Source organism: Rana temporaria, chromosome 2 (assembly GCF_905171775.1).
Source record: "Rana temporaria chromosome 2, aRanTem1.1, whole genome shotgun sequence".
NCBI lineage: Eukaryota > Metazoa > Chordata > Amphibia > Anura > Ranidae > Rana > Rana temporaria.
This window is the reverse complement of record NC_053490.1, coordinates 97296379-97319952: the sequence shown is the minus strand read 5'-3', so window position 1 is coordinate 97319952 and position 23574 is coordinate 97296379.

The following is a 23574-nucleotide window of genomic DNA, read 5'->3' as shown; positions in this document are numbered from 1 at the left end:
TAACAACGAGGAACCTCTTCCACTTTGGGAACCTAGTGGATCCCCTGACTCGCAAAATGCGCACATTCGCGGACATACAGGCCAAGCACGATTTGCCGCGCCAGGAGTTCTATGGATATCTCCAGATACGCCACTATGCTCTGACTATCGCTCCAAACCTGCAGTTTTCCCCCCCAACGGCTTTTGAAAGGCTGATATTGGCGGGTACAGCACAGAGGGGCCTGATCTCTAACATATATAAAATATTGAACTCTAGGCCCGTGGAAACGGCAGGCAAACATGCATATATGCTAAGGTGGGAAAAGGCCCTAGGCGAGGAGATCTCTATGGAACACTGGCGGGCGATCTGGTCTCAAGCGGCAAAAACTTCGATCTGTACTTTATACAAGGAGAACATATATAAAATCCTCTACTTCTGGTACATGACACCTGATGTTCTCCACGCCATTTACCCAACCACTTCGGACCGCTGCTGGCGCTGTCAGCAGGACAGGGGAACGCTTATCCATATCTACTGGAGCTGCCCATTGATCGTCCCCTTCTGGACCTCGGTACAGCAATTACTGGACCGACTTCTAGACAGGACGCTCCCCCTGGCCCCGAAAGTTTACTTATTAGGTTTGCCCCCACCGAAAATCCCTGCACCCTACAAGAAACTGACCAGACATGTCCTCACAGCAGCGAGATGTCTGGTGGCTTTACACTGGAAGCGCTCCGCCCCACCCCCCCCTGAGGCCCTGTACGCCAGGATAAAAGATGTGGAATTAATGGAGAGGATGACGGCCAGAATGCTAGACAGGCTGGAAGTCCATGATGAGGTTTGGGAGCTTTGGCACCGCCGAGAGGAGGAGCCCAGATCAGGTAGCTGAACCGCACAGGTAATTTCCCACCCCATTCCCCCCCCATCCCCTCTTTTTCCATTTCCCCTCTTCTTCTTTTTGCTGTTTCTTATCTTCTCTTCTTCTTCTCTATTCCCGTGAACCCACGGATGATTCAAGATTGTTCACTAGTACAATGTTGCACTGAAATGTTTATCTCGCCCCTTGCACTTAACCGATTTATGTAGCTAAGGCTCAGTACGAACTATTCGCTACTTTGTGAAGAGGACACATAACTGGTCAGATAGAGCTATGCAGAATGTCATATATGTAACTGACCACCTCGCTAGATGTTGCTTACGTGTGTGGTCCTGCATGTATACGTGTATTGAAAACTTCTGAATAAAACTGTTATTGATAAAAAAAAGTGAAATATTCCTTTAAATTTCATACCTAGGGGCGGTGTCTAGTATGCCTGTAAAATAGCGCATGTTTCCCGTACTTAGAACTGTCTCTGAACAAAGTGCCATTTCTGAAGGAAAAAAAGTAAATTAAACCGGACTCGCGGCTATAATGAATTGTCGGCTCCTAGCAATTCATTCATAAAAAAAAAAAGCGTGGGGGTCCCCCCAAATTCAATTACCAGGCCCTTCAGGTCTGGTATGGATATTAGGGGAACCCCGCCATCAATTTAAAAAAAATTACATGGGGTTCCCCCCAAATATCCATTCCAGACCCTTCAGGTCTGGTGTGGATTTTAAGGGGAACTCCACCCCAAATGTAAAAAAAATGGCGTGGAGTTCCCCCAAAAATCCACACCAGACCCTTTATCCGAGCACGCAACCTGGCCAGCCACAGGAAAAAAGGGGGGGACGAGAGAGCGCCCCCCCTCCTGAACCATACCAGGCCACATGCCCTCAACATGGGGATAGGGACAAGGGCCTCATCCCCACAACCCTTGCCCGGTGGTTGTGGGGGTCTGCGGGTGGGGGGCTTATCAGAATCTGGAAGACCCCTTTAACAAAGGTGACCCACAGATCCTGTCCCCCCTATGTGAATTGTTAATGGGGTACATTGTACCTCTACCAATTTACTAAGGAAGTGTAAATAATAGTAAAAAAACACACACACACCGTGAAAAAAGTCCTTTATTAAAAAAGAAAAAAAAAATCCAGAGGTGGTAATCCACTCTCGATCCCCGCTCCAATGTTGTCGGTATCCTGTGACAGGTGATCTCCTCTCTGCCGGGGTCCAGCGATGAGAAGATCCATCCAGGTCCAGGATTCAGAGCGCACACATCGCCAGCCGCCTGTCTCCACCGGAGACAGCCCGACGAATGACGTGGCTTGAGCCAGTGGAGACTTTATCAATAAATTCAAATCTTATTGGCCACATGGCATGAATGTTGACTGGGACATAAATGCTTTTATCAATACTGCTTAAAATTTTTCATTATCATGTTTTGTAGAATCTTTTTTTGTCATATCCTTTTTAGAATGTTTGTTTATTTTATATTAATTTATATTTGCATCTCCTGTGTTTCATTATCCCAGTGACAAGTTATTTTTCATTGGTTTAATATCTTATTTTTTGACAGCATAATGTGAATAATGGCCAGTCCGGATTGAGGCTAGATTTGCGATCCAGGGACCCACTCGTGTCAGATTTTGTGAGGCTTGGAGCGCGTTCCATTTACCAGTTTAGGTTTGGCTGGCTATCATCTGTTTGTGCAGCTCCCGAGTTATTTGAGGAGTTGTACAGACTTATTAGCTGATGACCATATTGAGGCTTGATTCGCAGGGGAACCTATTGCGTGGAGCACATGCCGAATGTCATGATAGACACAGCTGCCTGACTGAAAGATGTTTTATTGGCCATTGGCTTTGTCCATGCCCCACTCTGGATTTGTTCCTATCACCATTCAATCTTATATAGAGGCGTGGATTGCACGCTGGACATGGCCGCATGTCAAAATGTTTTATACAGATTTGCCAAATTATTATTGAATACTGTGTGTATATTATTGTGCAGTGTGTGGATTAAGATTCATACCCCAGTTGAAGTATTTGTGGACGAAACACGTTGGGTTTGATGAGTGCTTTCCATGCCATTGCGCCTATTTTCTCATGCCTTTGGGATCACAATAAGGAGATATTTTATTGATGCTTGATATCCCGGGATTTATGTAAGTTCTCTACTTTTGGATACCAGCTTTATGACTACCATCTTGATCCTTAGTACTACATGCTTGGTTTATGATGCCTCGTGGTAAGTGTATTCAATCTCCTCTCCTGGGTGCTGGATGCACATATCGTGGTGACTCCGCAAGTCAATACTCTTGTCACAAATTTATGTGAATGAACTAGTGTTTTGAATAACCAATTGGACTATACAGTTGATGTTGGTCATGCCACTCAAGTTTTTTTTATTTCTATATATGAAAGTATATTTTTGCACAGTGCACTTTAGCATGTTGATACGTCAATGTTCAGTTGACATTGTTAAGGTCACTTAAGAAAAAAAATATATATACCGGTATTTAGTTGTGTATGAAAGTCACATGTTTGCACAGTGCACTTTATTATGTTGATAATTTTTTAAGAAAATGGAGATGTCATACTATTTTGCATATAACAGTATAATGCTGGTATGGCCAGTGATGGTGCAACACGATAGGAAAAGGTAAGTGATCACTTATTGCTGCCTAGCTGTCTTAAGCGACAGGATCACTCGTCTGACATTAATCATATTTTGTAGTACAATAAAAGAAATATGTTCAAATAAGAATGTAAAAATATGAAGGTTATATGAAATTTCTTTTAAACTCCAGAATGATAAAATACAAAAACACTCACTGCAAGCACACTATTGATTCCCTTTTATGGTTATTTCATGTTACCAAAACCCCATGTTATATTAAATTTTTCCACAAGATGGGGCTCTTGTACAATTATTTGGCGTATTTACTCCCTGACTGCATGTATGTGTTAATGAATAACTCACCAAGAGGTCCTATAGAAATGTTTAATTCTCAGTCACAAACAACAATTTTTGTGAAATTCTCTATTAAATAATCAGCTATATTTATTAGATTATGGGGTACAATTCACTAAGAGTTAAATAACGCCAAATAAAAGGCGGTAAAAAAACGCATGCAGTAAATAAGTTGTGAAAGTTCGATTCACTATGAATTTAGCGAATAATAACGAATGCAGTATTTTTTAGATTGTTTGGTAACTAACGCATTTTCTCATGCAGTAAATTATCTCACGTCACGTGTCAGTTGTTTAAGACCGTTTCCTTAAAATATTTAACTTTTTAACATGTTTGGTATTTTTCTTTTGCAAAAAACAATTGTTTAATCTATAATTTTTTACAGTACTCTGTATTTGAAGGCATTGAAATTTTAACTACCTTCTCAAATGTATGTCTCCTGATGCCTGGTAATCCAAGCTCCTTCACTAAATCCATCATGCAATACATTCATAAAAAAGTGTATTCTTTTTGTAAATGTATGGCCTACCAGAGTTGTTGAAAGTGCTCTTTTCTATGTTTGTGGCCCAATTATGTGCTGTTGCCTATGTTTATATTGTGGAAACTAAAGAAAACTGGACTTAATACTTTTAATAATTTTTTTAAATATTTTTATTTATTTTTCATGTTTCTGTCCAAGTTTAACTTGTTGTAATGGTGTACAGTATATAACCAAAATTATTACAGTGGCCACTACAAGAGGTCACTTCTAGCTGGTCATGGTTGACTCCATTGTTGCACTTTTGTAAACGTTTATTTAAAAAAAGAAAAATGTAATTTTATTTTTTGGTTTTAAATTTCAGCCAATGTTAACATTTACTTTGCACTGTATGTCATGATTTTTTGATGTAATAAAAAATACTTGTGTATTCGTAATGTATAATGCTACATTTCTTGTGTGTCCCCTGCTGGTGGAATAGTATCAACTTTCTGTGGGTCCTTTGTGGGTGGAATTAGACCCCTCTCTGAGGGAAGTATTGCACCCTTTTCTGTGAGTGGAATAGTACCCTTTCCTGTGGGTGTTCGGTGGGTGGAATTAGGCCCCCTCCTATGGGTGTTCTGTGGGTGGAATTAGGCCCCTTGCTGTGGGTGTTCTGTGGGTGGAATTAGGCCCCTTGCTGTGGGTGTTCTGTGGGTGGAATTAGGCCCCTTGCTGTGGGTGTTCTGTGGGTGGAATTAGGCCCCTTCCTGTGGGTGTTCTGTGGGTGGAATTAGGCCCCTTCCTGTGGGTGTTCTGTGGGTGGAATTAGGCCCCTTCCTGTGGGTGTTCTGTGGGTGGAATTAGGCCCTCTCCTGTGGGTGTTCTGTGGGTGGATTTAGGCCCCTTCCTGTGGGTGTTCTGTGGGTGGAATTAGGCCCCATCCTGTGGGTGTTCTGTGGGTGGAATTAGGCCCCCTCCTGTGGGTGTTCTGTGGGTGGAATTAGGCCCTCTCCTGTGGGTGTTCTGTGGGTGGATTTAGGCCCCCTCCTGTGGGTGTTCTGTGGGTGGAATTAGGCCCTCTCCTGTGGGTGTTCTGTGGGTGGATTTAGGCCCCTTCCTGGGGGTGTTCTGTGGGTGGAAATAGGCCCCTTCCTGTGGGTGTTCTGTGGGTGGAATTAGGCCCTCTCCTGTGGGTGTTCTGTGGGTGGATTTAGGCCCCTTCCTGGGGGTGTTCTGTGGGTGGAAATAGGCCCCTTCCTGGGGGTGTTCTGTGGGTGGAATTTGGCCCCTTCCTGGGGGTGGAATTTGGCCCCCTCCTGTGGATGTTCTGTGGGTGGAATTAGGCCTCTTCCTGTGGGTGTTCAGTGGGTGGAATTAGGCCCCCTCCTGTGGGTGTTCTATGGGTGGAATTAGGCCCCCTCCTGTGGGTGTTCTGTGGGTGGAATTAGGCCTCTTCCTGTGGGTGTTCAGTGAGTGGAATTAGGCCCCCTCCTGTGGGTGTTCTATGGGTGGAATTAGGCCCCTTCCTGTGGGTGTTCAGTGGGTGGAATTAGGCCCCTTCCTGTGGGTGTTCTGTGGGTGGAATTATGCCCTTTCCTGTGGGTGTTCTGTGGGTTTAAAGTGGAGTTCCACCCTAAAATGGAACTTCTTCTTTAAGTGTAGGTGACCCCCTGACATGCCACATTTGGCATGTCATTTTTTGGGGGGTGGAGCAGATACCCTAATTTTTTCACCTTAATGCACCTTCGCCCCTCTTCCTTCCTGGGCCGCAGACTCCGGCTCCGTGCCTGGCCAGAGCCGCATGCGCGGGAGCCATAAGTCACGGCACTTGCGAGTGAAGAAATAGCATTTCTTCACAGGTCGATTTCTTCACAGTGCATGTGCCGATGACATCATCAGCGCACTACAAGGTAAATATCTCCTAAACGGCGCACGTTTAGAGATATTTCCACTACCTATAGGAAAGCCTTATTCTAGGCTTAGCTATAGGTAAAAGGGCACAAACGTGTTTACAACCACTTTAACAGATCACCTCACAATTTTTTGCAATAATTTGTGAAAATTAGTAACATGAAACCCTTATCGCATGCGGTAAACTTTAGGAAATCGACCCAAATGTGCTTCTTTTATATTCAGAATTCAACAATGTTTATCTGTCCAAAAACGTGTATTTACCACTAAGTATTGTAAAAATTTGATGGTAGCAAAAAAAAAACACGTAAGATTCTTCTTGTAAAATCGTTATGTTCAGTAAGGGCCATAAAAACTATATTCAAATATATAATAAACTCCGCTGTTGTACTTGGAAAAAGCCACTTGATTCTGTCTGCCCTTCTCTGCCTAGAAGAACAAGCAGCATGTAAATGAGGCCAATATCCTGACCAAGTGCTGACTGCATGTTAATACATGCCAACTGTCCTGGATCTGCCTGGACAATCCCACATCTGTGTCCCAATGATGCTGTGTCCAGGGCTGTGTCCTGAGGGTGCATCACCCTTATTTGAGCATGCACAGTAACTCAGACAAGGGTATCACTAAGGGGGTTGAGCTGCAAGGGGGCACCCAGAAAGTGATCAAAGTGGGCCACCCAGAAGGGGGAGGTGATAAATGTGAGTCGTGGGTGACGGTGAGTGTCTCAGGGACTGCGATGAAGATGTTGGCAAGTATGCATACTGGCTTCAAGGGGGTAAAGCTGAAAAATTCAGCTTCACAGTTGATGTAGTCATTAGGACGAGGTTCTCTGGGACCTTAGGCAAAGGTGCCACCGACCCACCACTCCTGGAGCTGACATGGAAATAGGTGTGAACAGCCTATTGCATTAGGGTGTGCACCTCATAGCTCAAACACATATGTATGTGTGTGCGCGCATGTATATATACTGAGGGTATCAGTAGGGCAGTGGAATGTGTCAGTAGGGCAGAGACTGGTGTTAGTAGGGCAGTGGAATGTGTCAGTAGTGCAGAGATTGGCATCAGTAGGGCAGTGGATGGTGTCAGTAGTTTTTAATGTCTTTATTTTACCGCAGGGCACAGGAGTAACAGACTCTACTCACCAGTCATTTGCTAGTAAAATTAGTGAGATTAATCATAATGAGCATGTTAGAACAGAGCCAGGTTTCCTGCCCCAAGGGTGTTTGTTCAGGCACCCCTTCTGTGAAGAAGGGTAATTAGAAAAAAACGTATATTGTGCAGCAGCTTTATATCACATCAAGTTTAACAGGGCAGGAGTTTTCCTATAATGGGTGAGAAAAAGTAATTGTAATATCATATTTTTCCATTAGATGGGGCTTTAGAACAGTTAGAAAACTGGGTTCATACTTTGTTAATACTTTGCTATTATGTATCTAATATATGGAGCATGAAAAAATTAATGAATATAAGCCATATTAACCTGCATCTACCCCAATGACCTCAATACACAAGTTGTCTGTTATACAAAGTATTATGGTAAACAACAACGTTAAAAATATAAATTCACTCCTAAAGGAGTGTCCATTTACTCACCATGCACTAGGGTCATCCGTTTGATTCCCATTCACAGCACTACCTGTGACGCCTTGCTCGCCGCAGCAAACAGTGCGTGTGGCTGAATTGTGAGTGTTCTGCACGGAATGCAGGGGTCAGATATGTCCTGGGGAGAGGGCTAGGGCTAGGGGAGTACAGAGAGTTAGATATGTGCTGGGGGCAGTGGCAGCTGGTGCTTCAAATTTTTGGGGGGCGCAAACAAACTGAAAATGAAAAAAAATAACTCAAAATGCAGCCTCACTGTGCCCCATAAAATGCAGCCTCTGTGCCCCATAAAATTCAACCTCTGTGCCCCATCATATGCAGCCTCTGTGCCCCATCATATGCAATGGGGGTGCTTTGTGAGAGAAGGGGCCCAGTGCAAGGTGGAGGGGTGGGGGTAACATATGTGCTGGGGGGGTGCAAGCAGGGCCGTCTTAATAGCATCATGGGCCCCTGGGCAAAGAAATGCTCTGGGGCCCCTACAACTATGGAAACAGAAAACAATTTTGTGGCGCTAAAAATAATAATAATGATAATGATATGGTACTAATAGTCTGTGTTAACACCAATTGACAGTGTAATCAAATGAAAAAGTCCATATATAATAAATCAATGACAGTAGATTGTTAAAAATAAACTGTTGATGGATGAGTAATCAAGTGAATGCTTCCAAACACCACGGTGAATCAAAGTAAATGATTTGTGAAAATGACCACCACCAGAAGCGGAGGCTTACCAGAGGTATTGAACCCAAATAAGCATACGCTTAAAGGGTCAATACAAGCTGAATGTAAGTTGGTGAAGACCACATCAACCGGATCTGGATATACGATTGGGAGGATACCCTGAAGACATCACGTAAACCAACACAGGGGGGAATAGCAGCAACTTGGAGGTAATTCTCAAAGGATCAGGCCGTATCCAAAGTGCATAAAGGAAAACGAAGGCACATAGTGTGATACCGTAACAATGTTGAGATATAATAACAGTTAAAAACACTTACAGTTTTTCTGAATAAAAAGGACATCAATAAGAAATAGTTGTAGCCCCTACAACTATGACAGTGCAGGTAAACAGACATCAAGTAGGTAGGAGGAAGACTGCCTCCCCTGTGTATCTATCACTCTCAGTGGCATCATGGGGCCCCCAATTTCGGGGCAGCATGGGCTCAAGGACCAGCTGCTTTGGGGAAAGTGCAGGGGCCCCCATGCAGCTGGGGCCCCTGGGCAGTGCCCAGGTGTGCCCTCTCATTAAGACAGCCCTGGGTGCAAGAGAGATAGTGGGAATAGTTGTCAGATTTCAAATCCAATCCACACGTCTTGCATTGTCTTCCCCCTGCCAAAGCCCCCCCCCCCCCCAGCACATATCCTCCTAAGCCTTCGATCACTCCACATATTTTCTACCTTGTCCTCCTTTCCAGCTCCTCTCTCTTCCTCACTCCTCCATCTACAGAGCATAATAAAAACGTTCTACAGACCTGATATCAGCGTGACCCTGCTCCCTTCCTCCTTGTTTGTGTACAGAATGGAGAAGTAGCAGGGGAAGGAGCTTTGATTTGCTGACACTGTGCTCTGCTGAACCATACTGTGCTCTGCTGCCAGGGAGGGGGGAGACATCAGATGTCACTCTCGGTGCAGTCCGTGTGAATGATGTGTCCAGGTCTGGGGCAGAAGTAAACCCGAACACATCATTCAAAAACTGGACTGTCCGGGAGAAAACCGTACATGTGACAACCCTAATCTGGTAGCTGGTCTGCAGCCAGATGAGTGACCCTCCACTGTCAGAACCAGCGCGCAAGCTATTAGATTGCAGCTTTGATTGAAGACCCAGAAACTGTGGGGAGCCCCGATTACTGCCAAAGTGCCCATGTATCTTCGGGTCTTGGATCCCTCCAGCTGTTTGCTTGAGTTAGCAAAGCTGCCCTGAACTGCACTGAGAGGGATGCTGTTTATGAGGATTAGCACAAGTACTGTAGCTGTGTTTTGAACTGTTTGACTGAAGTGGTGATTCTCAGCTAGACTTTCTGTTGAAATAGACTAGAATCTTATAAATGTAGCCATGGGGCAGGGTGGCAAACGCCTCCTGGGCCGCACTCAGGGCTGGATTAATGTAGGGACCAGACACTGTATACAGCTGCCGACCGCCGCTACATAGTGTTATATTTGCAGAGCTGCACTGGAGCAGTATGAGTGTGCAAGGTGCGCTCCTGCACCCGGCTGGCACAAGTGTAATACTAACACAGTCACTTCCCTGTCAGGAGGAGTGATCTCCGCCTGACGGGAGCTTCCTAAGCCCTGTTTGGCATGATGTCCTTCAGAAAGCGGTACCGCGGGATGGAAGAGGAGGAGTGCTGCCTCTGTGACCTGCCGGGAGCGTCAACTACCATGGGCAAGTGAGTGAGAAGAGGCTGATAAGATTGCTGCACGGCTGTGTCTCATCGGTGGTATCTTACTGAAGGGGGTAACTTTTTTTTTGGGGGGGGGGGGGGGGGGTAATTAATATACAATGCTATTTGTAATATGCGTTAGTGACCAGTGGCAATTAATTAACCCCTTTGTGCTCCATTAGTGGCAGTGGTAGTGTTAATTAACCCCTTTATGCTGCAGCTGCACTAATGGGCACTGATATGCTGAACTGGTGGACACTAATGGGCTGCACTGGTGGGGCTCCACTGATCATCAGGGCACTTATGATCAGTGCCCTGGTTATCAGTGTGAATGCCCCTGTCACAGAAAAGCCACTTATCAACTTTCTTCAGACAGTGGCTGCATTTGATGGACAGTGCATCAGTGCAGCCTATCAATGTCCATCAGTGCAGCATATCAGTGACCATTGTTAGACTCACTGGCCCGGATTCAGGTAGAATTTCGCATAATTTACGGAGGCGCAGGGCAAATTTGCTCCGCTGCCCTTGATTCACGGAGCAGAAGCTCCGTAAATTGCGCGGGCGCGCCGGCAAAATGACCGGCGCAAGAGCATGCAATTTAAATGATCCCGTAGGGGGCGGGAATCATTTAAATTAGGCGCGTTCCCGCGCCGATCGTAGAGCGCATGCTCCGTCGGGAAACTTTCCCGACGTGCATTGCGGCAAATGACGTCGCAAGGACGTCATTTGCTTCAAAGTGAACGTGAATGGCGTCCAGCGCCATTCACGATTCACTTACGCAAAGTACGTAAAATTCAAATTTCGCGACGCGGGAATGACGGGTATACATAGCAGGGGCAGCCTTGCGCGAAAACCACCATATGTAAATGACGTAAATTGCGTACGCAGGGCTCGCGCAACGTTGTGAATCGGTGTTAGTATGCAATTTGCATACTATACACTGAACACAACGGGAACGCCACCTAGCGGCCACTGCAAGAATGCAGCCTAAGATATGCGGGCATAAGAGCCTTATGCCGCGCAGATCTTAGGCTGCAGTCGGCGTAACGAGGTTCCTGAATCAGGAGCACTCGTTACGCCGGGGCAAGTAAGCAATTGCGCTGTGTAACCTATGGTTACACAGGCGCAATTGCTTCTTGAATCTACCCCACTATTTTACAGAAGGGAAAAAAATTGTAGAAAAAGTAAAAATATATATAAAGTACAGTATACAAATAACAAAAAAGCAAAAACAAATAACACTAAATTAAATTAGGTAAACTACCCTAAATACAAAAAAAAAAACACATTCTCTAGTTAAAGAGAAAAATGGAGTACATTACTTTTTTTTTCAGCCAAATATCTGCCAAGCAACATATTGAGCAAAATTGAGAGTTTCCACTTCGGCAAAATCAATTTTCACGAACTCCCTTGGCTCATCCCTATTCAGAATCCGATCATTTGTAATACACGTTTTCCTATGTGTGAATCCAGTCTTGGAGAGATTCATAGTCATTTTCATAGCATGTTGGAAAGCAGAGAATGTTAGTGCTAAGGTGAAGGAAATGTCCTTGAATGCAGTATTGTTCCCGTAGAAGGCTATTGTGGAGCAGATGTTAAAATCCACATTCAGTATGAAAAACTTTCTTACACAATATGTTGTTCTGAACTCATATCATCATACTGTAAGGTATTTGCACCTATTCTTGAGTTCTAAAACATGGATTCTTAAAGCTGGGCAGGCAGCACTTTTTTTATTTTAATATTTGATGGAGTTGGGAAGTGGGTTGAATTTCTGTCAGTTTCTTTCAGTATTCTGATTCTCCCCAGCAAGATGACCAGTTACTTCCTGTCCACATGACCGCCGTCATGAACACAGGAAATGCAATCTACCCAGAGGGGACACAAACAACAGTAAGGACTTGACATAGGTTCTAAGCTAAGGTGACCAGATTTTTAAAATGAAATCCGGGGACATATTTTTTAATTTTTTAACTAGTAATGGCGGCAATCAGCAACTCTCTCCCCATCGCCGCCGCTGCCCGCCTCAATTCTCACTCTCCGGACCCCGGCTACTACTGGGTTGGAAGCGGAGGAAGATCACTCCACCAGGGAAGGCAAGGAGATAAGCAGGCAGGCGGCTGGCCGGGACTTGAGCCATGGCAGAAGAACATGCAGGCAGACCTGAATGGGCATGCACCACGAAACTGAAGAAATATTCCCTCCACTCCGACCAGCACATGATCATCAGAAAGGGGCACAGATAATGGAAAAAAAATACACCCCCTAAGCTAGTAGGAGCGAGGGTGTGTAATTCAGAAAAATTCTGCACTGTCTTTGAAATTGCCCCAGCCCCTGTTCAAATCCAATCCGGGGACAGACTTGGTCTGGGGACAGTGTTCTCAGAAATCGGGGATGTCTAGTCACCCTATTCTAAGCCTACCCAACTCCCATTTGAGGGCCAGTTTCAATGGGCTTTGGATGCTTTCAATATCAGTTTGCGATGCTTCTGAGATCATTTAGAACTCATTTCAGGTGCATTTGGCCTGCTTCAGCTATTTTTGCATTCCCATAGTTTTATATGGATAGAGAAGCATTGTTAAAGCAAACAAAAGCCAATTCCAGGCATTCATCTATGTTGACAATGGGATTTTAGAGTTGATTAATACTACACTACAATATAACAATACAATAAAAATCTGATACATATCCCAATTTCTATCAGATTTCTGTCAGATGAACTCGCACAATTTCAATCCTGCTGTCAGTGTGAACCTGGGCTTAAAGCAACCTAATAAAAACACCAAAAACACCTTAGTTTCACCTTCCCAATTGACTCCAGTGCATTTTGCCAAAATGTCTAAATTGTTAGGAAATCTCACGATTTGTTAGGAAATTTGGGGAAAATTAAAGCATGCATTTTCACTCATTCAAAGTGCTCAGTGAAAAAAAAAGAAGAAAACTAAATCAGGAATCTGGTTGCAAAAATGACAAAACAGTCATGTCCGTTGTGCCAAATACTTTACGGTTTGTAGGCAGACCCAACTGCGCCCAAATCGTCATGCGCACCACTAGGGGGCCTGCTAGGGCCTCACTGCTCTGCCCGTATACAGTCCACAGCCCACACAGAACTTATCTTTCTGGAACATGTGCACGAATGACAAGTTGTAAACCCTTCAATCACCATTCCCTGGTCACTGATAGCAACGACCCGTAAGGGTTGGGAACACGGCCCTGTACCTCTTCCGTGGTTACAGGTTAGGGCTTGGAAAGTCTGAAAAGCACATGTGGCCCATGTGACACGGAGGGTTCGGGTCACTTGACGCGTGTTACATGAAGGGGTCTGCTCCTCACCTAGAAAAGAGGCTGACTTTGTTTCATAACCACCACCAGTCCCAACCCAATTAGGTTTGTCTCCTGTCCAGTGCTGTGCGCTTTGTGCTGTCCCAACTTACACTTTCACAGATAATAGGTATTCTTAACATACTCCAGCCAGAGGCTCATTTAAACTTAATTTTATTAAAGAGCTCAAAGTATTTAATAGGAAACAGCCTTTGGCAATAAATGATCTCAATATAATAATGGTAACATATCATAAGTCCCCTTTAAGTCTACAGTGTACCTCTGCCATCACCCGGTATCACTCGGTATCAGTGGTGCCCATATTGGGGTTAGAAGTTATTGCTTTGGTCTCTTAATACATATACATGTCCAAGTAGCTGAACTCCCATCAGCCTGCTACTTATGCTAAGCTCAACCTAAACCTTATATAAGATCCTGCCAGAAAGCACATTAATTCACCTCACTTCCTGGGAGGATTAGGTGAACTCTACCTTAAAGGGTTTATTTACTAAGTGGCAAGACAAGTCTTTCTCAATCTCTGCGCTCTAGGGGACCCTTCAAATATTTTTCAGGTTTCGGGAAATCCCTGCTAAAAAAAATTATATCTTCAACTTGTGGTACATTAGTGTGATCTGTACCTTTATACAAAAGACCAAAGAAAGTGGTGCATCTGAAATATTTTATAACCAGGGAAGATCATTTTTACAGAAAAAAAGCTGTGAAAATTGTGGTATACCCTAACATTTGTGGTCAATGTGGTCAATTGGAACTGAATTTATTCGCTCTTGAGAAGAGGAGAAAAAGGGGGGATATGATCAACATGTACAAATATACAAGGGGTCCATATAGTGATTGGTGTTGAGTTATTCACTTTACGGTCAACACTGAGGACAAGGGGGCACTCTTTACGTCTAGAGGAAAAGAGATTTCATCTCCAAATACGGAAAGGTTTCTTCGCGGTAAGAGCTGTGAAAATGTGGAACAGACTCCCTTCAGATGTGGTTCTGGCCAGCTCAGTAGATTGCTTTAAGAAAGGCCTGGATACTTTCCTAAATGTACATAATATAACTGAGTACTAAGATTTATAGGTAAAGTTAATCAGGGAATATCTGATTGCCTCTCGGGGGATCAGGAAGGAATTTTTTCCCCTGCTGTAGCAAATTGGATCATCCTTTGCTGGGGTTTTTTGCCTCCCTCTGGATCAACTGTGGGTATAGAATTGGGTATATGGGATTGTACGATATTTTTTTTGTTTATTTTTTTATGGTTGAACTGCATTGACTTGTGTCTTTTTTCAACCTGACTAACTATGTAATGTAAAAATTACCCCTTACAATGGAAGTCAATGGAAAATTGACCCCTAGCATTGGTGGTCAGTGTACGGGAGGAGACATCTTAAGCAGCTCCGATCCTCTTGTTCATATATATGCAGTTGATGTGAGTAATTATAGGGATACATATACTGTCCCTTCTACCCATCACATACCCTTATTATTTAGCTACAATACTATACCATCTGGTTATGTCTCTTTATAGATCACCATTGCCATCGAGTTGATATACCCCAACGAAACGCGTTGGGCCTACATATATGCATGATGTCCATACAGATGATTTTATATGTTTTTTTACATTGTTCTACTCAAGACTTTTAAATACCATTCAGCCCTTCCAGTGGCCTATGTTGTGTAGGACTTGTCTTCACCTAATCATATGCCAAAGTACCATGGTGTCAATATGTATATGTGGTTTTTAGCATGCCTTGCGTTTATGCAATCTTGTGTATACACTTTTTGTCATTGAGTATGCTGTACATAAGGTACAGTAAAAATGTTCTTTGCAATGACTGCTTTTTGTACATCTGTAATTTAAATTCCCAAACCACCCCTCCCCCCTTGTTTTGTGTTCATATATAGGGATGGAGTCGTGTGGGTGCATGCGTCTCATATAAAGTCCCAAACCCCCCCCCCCCCTTTTTTGTGTTCATATATAAGGATGGAGTCGTGTGGGTGCATGTGTCTCATATAAAGTCCCAAACCCCCCCCCCCTTTTTTTGTGTTCATATATAGGGATGGAGTCGTGTGGGTGGATGCGTCTCATATAAAGTTCCAAATTGTTCGTATGGGAGGAGGGACAATTCTCCACTGTTCATTGCTCAAGGAACCCCTAGCAACCTTAGAGGGAACCCTAGATGAGAAAGGCTTTTCAATTTGAAGAGTGAATGTTCACTGATCTTAGTATATAATATGAAGTGCAGGCCACTTCAATCATCCAATCATGAGAAATGTACATTTTGTTCTTGCACATGATTGGGTGATCGAAGTGGACACAGCTTCTCCTTATTTAGTAAGCTCTTTGACAATCCACTTTGCTAAGTGAACATTCTCCACTTCTTTAGTAAATCAACGCCACTTAGACATGTGCAGACTGGAATATTTTGTTTCGTTTTTTCGTTTTCGTTTGGAAAATAAATTTATTTAGTTACTCCCGAAAATCGTTTTGATTTATTTAGTTTTTCGTTGGGGAATAGCTTTCGTCCGAAAATCCAATAATACTTGGTTTCTGTCGAATGGGCAAAAGAATATTCGACGGAACGTCGAATCTTTGTTGGTTTCTGTCTAATGGTCAAAAAAAATATTCAACGGAACGTCGAATCTTTACGCCAAATCGTACATTTCCATTCGAATATTCCGCCTACAAGAATTCTAATGTTGTATGACTAGTAATAATGTCGAATCTATTCTCTATAATGTCGAATCTATTTTCTCATAAATCTAAATCTATTCTCTGTAATGTCGAATCTATTATTTCTATAGTGTCGAATCTTTTCTCTATAATGTCGAATCTTTTCCCTATAATGTCGAATCTCTCTATATCGAATTTTTACCGCAACGAAAACGAAAATAAAGCATTTTTTATGTCGGATCTTTCGGTTTTCGTTTCTTGCACTTTCGTTATCGTTTGTTAAAACGATAACGAAAAAAACAGATTTTCAGACGAAAATGCATTCTAACGAAAACGAATGCACATGTCTAAGTCGCCACTGTGTTCACTGCGTCTGTTCAATGACCTTTTAGAGAATGGAATGTCCACCAAATGGTCTTTGCATGTGTGGCAATCCATCGCTTGCACAGATTGCTCTCGAAATCCACTCCACAATTTCCTGCAGCCTATTTGAGTGACATATGATATCACTGGAGGCGTGCCTAATTCCTGATGTGGAGGCAGCCTGTATGAGCTGCATTGCTGCTGTCCTACTAGCTGATAATGGGAAGATATTATGGGACAGCTCCGTCTGCATGTCACACCATTGGAGATAATCACAGAGAGGGTGCAGGATCTACAGCAATGCTCACACAGATGTGTCACTGAGAGGTAATTGCTGCAGAGAGCAGTGGAATGAGCAACAGATATTGTGCAGTGTGCAAATGTGTAGGATGCCAGGAGATGATCTATGGTATAATTAGCTGCAACTGATGAGGTATAGATGTAAGGAAATAATTATTTGGCTTAATGCTGGATGGTGTCAACCTTGCTCCAGCCTTGTAAGATGATTATAAATATTTTAGTATTTCAGTTTTTGTTTTTGTTTTTTGCAGATGCTGCTGAATTGAATCATTATTAGCTTCTTTGCTTAACTGAGTCTCACTTCTCACGTTGGATTGTTTACAGCTTTTTTATATAAGAAGCATTTAGGTGGTAAAATTCACCTACATCTGCCAAAAATATCAGTTATTTTGTAGACCAACACTTAAACTTGGCAAAGAGTAACATGGAATATGCAGCGCCCTACAGCAGCCAATCAAAATTCGATGCTCTGCCTGCTATAGACAGGGTTGCCAGCCGCCATTAAATTTACTGACAGTTTGTAAAAATCTGTGATTTTTTTTTACAACTGCCAGTAAATATCAGGGGCCGATAATTTCATGCTGTGTTGACTTTTTAAGTGAAAGTCAAGCTAATTACCTTGTTATAGGTATCGTCAGTGTTTCCATATCATGTTTATACTGTTTAAATATTCACAGTGTTAGTTTTCAATAGGAGTTCTGTAATTTCTCAGGTTGTCAGTAAAAAATTTGCTCTGCCAGTAAATTTTCAATGTTTTGTCAGTAAAAAATGCTGCAGGAGGTTGGAAACTCTGGCTATAGAGTTTAACTGAAATCTGATTGGTTGATGTGCGTTATACTTTACCATTGCATTCACGGATTGGGAATAAAGAGGACTGTAGTTTTAGATAAGACTTGATGGTTGTATTGCTACATTGTGGATCATGAATGACAAGCCAGTGTGCCACTCTGACATCCTGTAGTATTTTAGATGTGATGCATTCATTACTGATACACACAAATAGTAATGGGCATGTTTAAACGGATGTCATTTCAGATTGTTCATATAGTTAAAAGCAAGGTTTTTTTTCTGTATTCAGGAATAATTAGTCATATTTGATTAAACCTTCACTGCAGATGTGTTTTTGCACTGGATTTTTACGTCATCTTTAAAGTAATACTTATAACATTGTATTTTTAATTGTCAAAATCAAAAAATATTGTTGAATGAATATAAATATTTGAAGATCTTTCAAAGAAGATGAAAATATAAAAAAAAAAATTATTAACAGAATCATTTAACCCCCCTGGCGGTATTCCCAAGGCTGGCTCGGGGTGGAATTTCAGGACCAAAAGCGGGTAACCCCGAGCCAGACTTGGGATTGCCTCGCAGAGTCCACAGGCACAAGTTACTTACCTAGTCCCTGGATCCTGCAATGCCGCCACGCTGTGTGATCGAGCGGTGTCCCCCTCGCTCGATCCACAGTGCCGAGCTCCGTTCCCTGCGACGTTACGAAGCACTGGGGCGGAGATCGGCGCCAAATTTAAAAAAGTAAATAAACACAATACATACAGTATACTGTAATTTTATAGATTATAGTACTGTATGGAAAAAATACACACCCCCCTTGTCCTTAGTGGTCTGCCCTGTGTCCTACATGCACTTTTATATAATAAAAACTGTTCTTTCTGCTGGGCAAATAGAGATTGTCCATAGCAACCAAAAAGTGTCCCTTTATGTCAAAAGTGGTCCCTTTTCTTTTTTTTTTTTTTTGTTGTTGTCCCCTCCGCGCCTGCGGTGGCTGGCCCCCAATATCAGGGGAGACACGAGAGGGGGGCGGAGGGGTAATTACTCGGGCACTTGGACGAGGGACTAGTTCTCGAGGTACGGGGGAAAGGGAGGGGGGTTTCTTTTTTTTTTTTTTTTTTTTTTTTTTCTTTTTTTTTTTTAGTGGTCTGTCTCTCTCCCCTTTCTCTCCCCCTTGCACCGTGGTTTTTATCTTATACTACTGGACCCCTTTGTAAGGTATACCAGATTAGAAAGGCGATAAAATGGACATAATAAATTTTACATCATATAACGTCAAGGGCCTGAACAGCCCAGAAAAACGTACTAAATTAATGGCAGAACTTAGTAGAATCAAAGCTCAAGTAATCTTTTTACAAGAGACACATTTCAGAAGAGATAAAATGCCAAGACTAGGCAATCAAAGATATCCGACAGTGTACCATGGTGCCTCCCAAACATCCAAAGCGAATGGGGTGGCAATTATGCTCTCAAAACAAATGAATTGGAAAGAATCAAATGTAATTACGGACGACGTAGGAAGGATGTTAATAGTGAAAGGAGAATTAGGGAATCAAAAAGTTACTCTGGTGAATTTGTATTTACCCAATGAGGATCCTATACCTACACTGGAAAAATACTTGGAAGTGGTACAACAAAACAAGGAAGGATTTCTAATTTTGGGAGGCGATTTAAATATAGCTCTGGACCCAGCAATAGACGTGTCAAAGGGAGTATCTCATATATCTAATACAAAACTACGTAAAGCAAGGCGTCTACTGAAAGATACACAGTTAATAGATAGCTGGAGGATAATGCATGCCTATGACAAGGATTATAGTTTCTTTTCCGCAAAGCATAAGACATACACAAGGTTAGACTATATTTTTTTAGACCAGAACATTCTCTCTAGGCTACGAGATGCAAAAATAGGATCTTTCACAATATCTGACCACGCGCCAACCAATTGCAGCATAGAATGGGGTGAGAGAGGCCCACGAGAATGGAACTGGAGAGTCAATGAGACACTCTTAAAAGATCCGGAATATGAGAAACAGATAGCCCAGGAACTTGATAATTTCTTCTCTACTAACGATCTAGATGAAACGCTGCCTATGAGTTTATGGGAGACACATAAATGCTATTTGAGAGGAGTGCTTATATCATTGGGGGCACACAGAAAACGTACTCAGAATGCTAAACTCGATAGCCTGCTGGGGGAAATCCAATCGCTGGAAACGGCACATAAGAAACTACAGTCGCACCAGATAGGAGAGACATTGGCGGGATTGCGGGAAAAACTAAATCTTATGTTAACGGATAAAGCAAAAGCTGCATTGAATAGGTGTAAAAGAACTTATTATGAATATGGGAATAAACCCAGCAGACTATTGGCAAATGCACTCAGAGACACGAGAGCCCGTAACCAGATCGAGAAGTTTAAAACACAGGGGAATGGGATGGTGAGCTCTACACAACAAATAGCGGAAGCATTTAGAGAGTATTACTCAAACCTATATAGTTTAGAAAAGCAGTGTTTAAGACCAGACCTTGTGGAAAGAGAAGAAGCTATCAAGGAATACTTAGTGTCCTCAGAAATGCCAAGGATACCCAAAGAAAGCGCAGAGAAGATAGACGGCCCGATTACAGTAGAAGAATTTATGGGAGCATTGGGCGCCCTAAAAGCGGGAAAGGCGCCAGGTCCCGATGGATATACACTGCGATACTATAAGATCTTCGCGGAAAAACTGGCACCTAGGTACATAGCGGCATTTAACTCGATCCGCGATGGTCAGAGGATGCCGGCAGAAACCTTGCTGGCTGAGATTGTAGTGATCCCCAAGGAAGGTAAAGACCCTGCCCAGTGCTCCAGCTATCGGCCAATATCTTTGCTGGATGTTGATTTAAAGATTCTAGCAAAGATTTTGGCCGATAGAATACTAACATATATCCCGTTATTGATACATCCTGACCAAGTGGGGTTTACCCCGGGCAGAGAGGGCAGAGAAAACACTCAAAGGGTAATAAGTACAATATACCTCGCCCAACAACGCCATAAGCCTGCAGTCCTGATATCCGCGGATGCAGAAAAAGCGTTCGATAGGGTGGAATGGGGGTATTTAAAAGCAATGTTATCACATATTGGCTTGGGAAAGGGTGTACAGAATTGGGTCACAAGCCTATACTCCTGCCCATCGGCAAGAGTTAGAGTAAATGGGAAAAAATCAGACCCCTTCCCTATTCATAATGGTACCCGGCAGGGTTGCCCGCTATCCCCAATCATATTTGTTCTCTCGTTGGAGCCTTTTTTAAGAATTATAAGATCAAATAATGATATACGGGGGATCCGGGTAGGGGAGGTGGATTATAAGGTGGCAGCATATGCCGATGATCTACTGTTCACATTAACATCCCCGATAACATCGCTTCCATGCTTATTAGCTGAAATTAAAAGATACGGAAAAATTTCCAATTTTAAAGTTAATTATAACAAATCAGAAGCAATGGGAGTTGAGGTGGACAGTGGATTGCGGCATCAACTAGCCAGTAATTTCCCTTTTAGATGGACGGAATCCCATGTAGAATATTTAGGGACAAAAATACCAAGAAACTTGGGTAGGCTTCATGAACTAAATTTTCTACCCTTATTAAAACAAATAAAACTAGATCTACTTAGGTGGGACAAAGAAATCTTTTCATGGTTTGGCCGAATAAACATAGTTAAAATGAACATTATGCCTAGACTACTCTATTTATTTCAGACCCTCCCAATAACACTCTCGAGGGGATTCCTGAAAGATTTAAGCTCTAAATTTACGAAGTTCATATGGGCAGGAAAACCGGCCAGAGTTCGGAGGAACATACTGATCTTATCCAAAGAAAAAGGAGGAGTGGGCCTACCCGACCCTATGGGGTATTACGAGGCTTCTCACCTGGCACGAGTTGTGGACTGGTGCTTACACCAGACAAACAAACCCTGGGTGAACCTGGAACAAGAAGTTAGCAATATCCCCATAGAAGGAATGGCGTGGCTGGATATGAATAAGATATCTCAGTCTGCAAAGAAACATCCCATGATAAAGGCCACACTTAGAGTTATCAGAAGGATAGGTATGAAATCGAATCTGGTGAAGTGTATTGGCCCTATGACACCTATTCTGGGAAACCCGAGCTTTGAGCCAGGTATCAGAGACCGACAGTTTAAAAACTTAAGACGGAAGGGAGCCAGTAGGCTGATACACTTCATGAGAGAAAACCATGTAATGCAGAGTGAAGATTTAGAGATGGCATACGGAGAAGATATAGACAGTTGGAGACGAAATCAATTAAGAACGTTTCTAGGCTCTCTGAAGATCCGGGAGGCAGAGATAGGAAGCCTCTCCAAATTTGAGGAAATCTGTTTAAAAAAAGAACCAATGAGACATACGCTGTCTTATATGTATAATATATTGACTGAAGTTAACGCCCCACAAGAGCTCGTCTTTATGCAGGCATGGGAAAAGGATTTGGGCATCAAGTTTACTGAGACACAGAAAAATAAGATTTTTGCATTCACACATAAGGCCTCAATTGCATCTAGGTACCAGGAGGGGGGGTACAAAGTCCTGACAAGGTGGTATAGGACACCATCAATATTAAACCGGCTCTTCCCTAATACGTCCAAAGTCTGTTGGAGATGCCAGAAGGAAGAGGGCACTATGGTACACATATTTTGGGACTGTCGGGGGATAAGAGAATTCTGGGAGATGGTCTCGGAGACGGTCCTGGAAATTACCGGGATTGACCTGGGACACAGACCCGCAGCGTTCTTGTTACTCGACATTCCCATAACAATGGAAAAATATAAACAATCCCTAATACGCCATTTGATAACAGCTGCGAAGGCCTGTATACCAATCTTATGGAAGAACACCTCGTCCCCAACTAAATCGCAATGGATAAGTAGAATAAACGAGATACAGATGATGGAGAACCTCACAATGGGAATACAGGAACGAGAGGAGACCTACTGGAGGGTATGGACTCCATATAGGGAATACAGGGAGCGGAGCGGATAGGGGGGGAAGAGGGGAGAGACTACGGCCGACTTTTTTTTTTTTTTTTTTTTTTTTATTATTACATTTTGTTTTCTATTTTTATTTTAGTTGTGGGAAGGGGGGGGAGGGTAGGGAGGGTGATTAATAATCTTGGAGGCACAGGACACCTCTCTGAGGAAGGTAAAAGAAGACCGTGGGTATATACAAGAGAGGAGACCGGGGCTGTTGAAGGGGGATCAGAAGGGGTACAGGAGGTCGCAATATAAAGCATAAGAAATGTTAAGATAAGGTGTGCAATGTATGATGTAAAGATGAAGCTGTACCTAGTCTGACTTGTATGTAGAAAACATATATAAAATAAAGAATTGAAAAAAAAAAAAGTGGTTTTAGCTAAAAAAACAGCGATAATAAATTAGAATCACTTGCAGAATTGAGCGATAGCGATTTGTGGGGAAATTTGTCATCAAAAAATTTAAAGTAATATTTTTTTTATTATTATATTATTTATATTTATTTATTGTATTATAATTTATGATTTTGTGTTTCAAATTTTATTATACCCGGGATGTCTACTAGACTCTTGTTTGGACAGATTTAAGTGAGTTATTCCTAAGAATTACAGGCCTACAATATAAAACGGCAAGTTTCCATGCAAAATAATGGTACCGCTTTCAGCACCTAAAATCTGAATTAATCATACCGCCAGGGAGGTTAAAGCAATAATGTAAAAAATTAACTAATAAACAATATGAACTAATATTTGCAGAACAACATTATAAATTTAGACTTGGTAAAATGCAAAATAAAAAACTTTTAGTGAGTACATGTTGTGTGCTGTTATTTAAAAGCGAAGAATTTTAAATGTTTTTAACAATAAAAGCAAAATATAAAAAATATGACAGCAACTGTTACTGCAATACTCCCATTCAGAGCTGTCAAT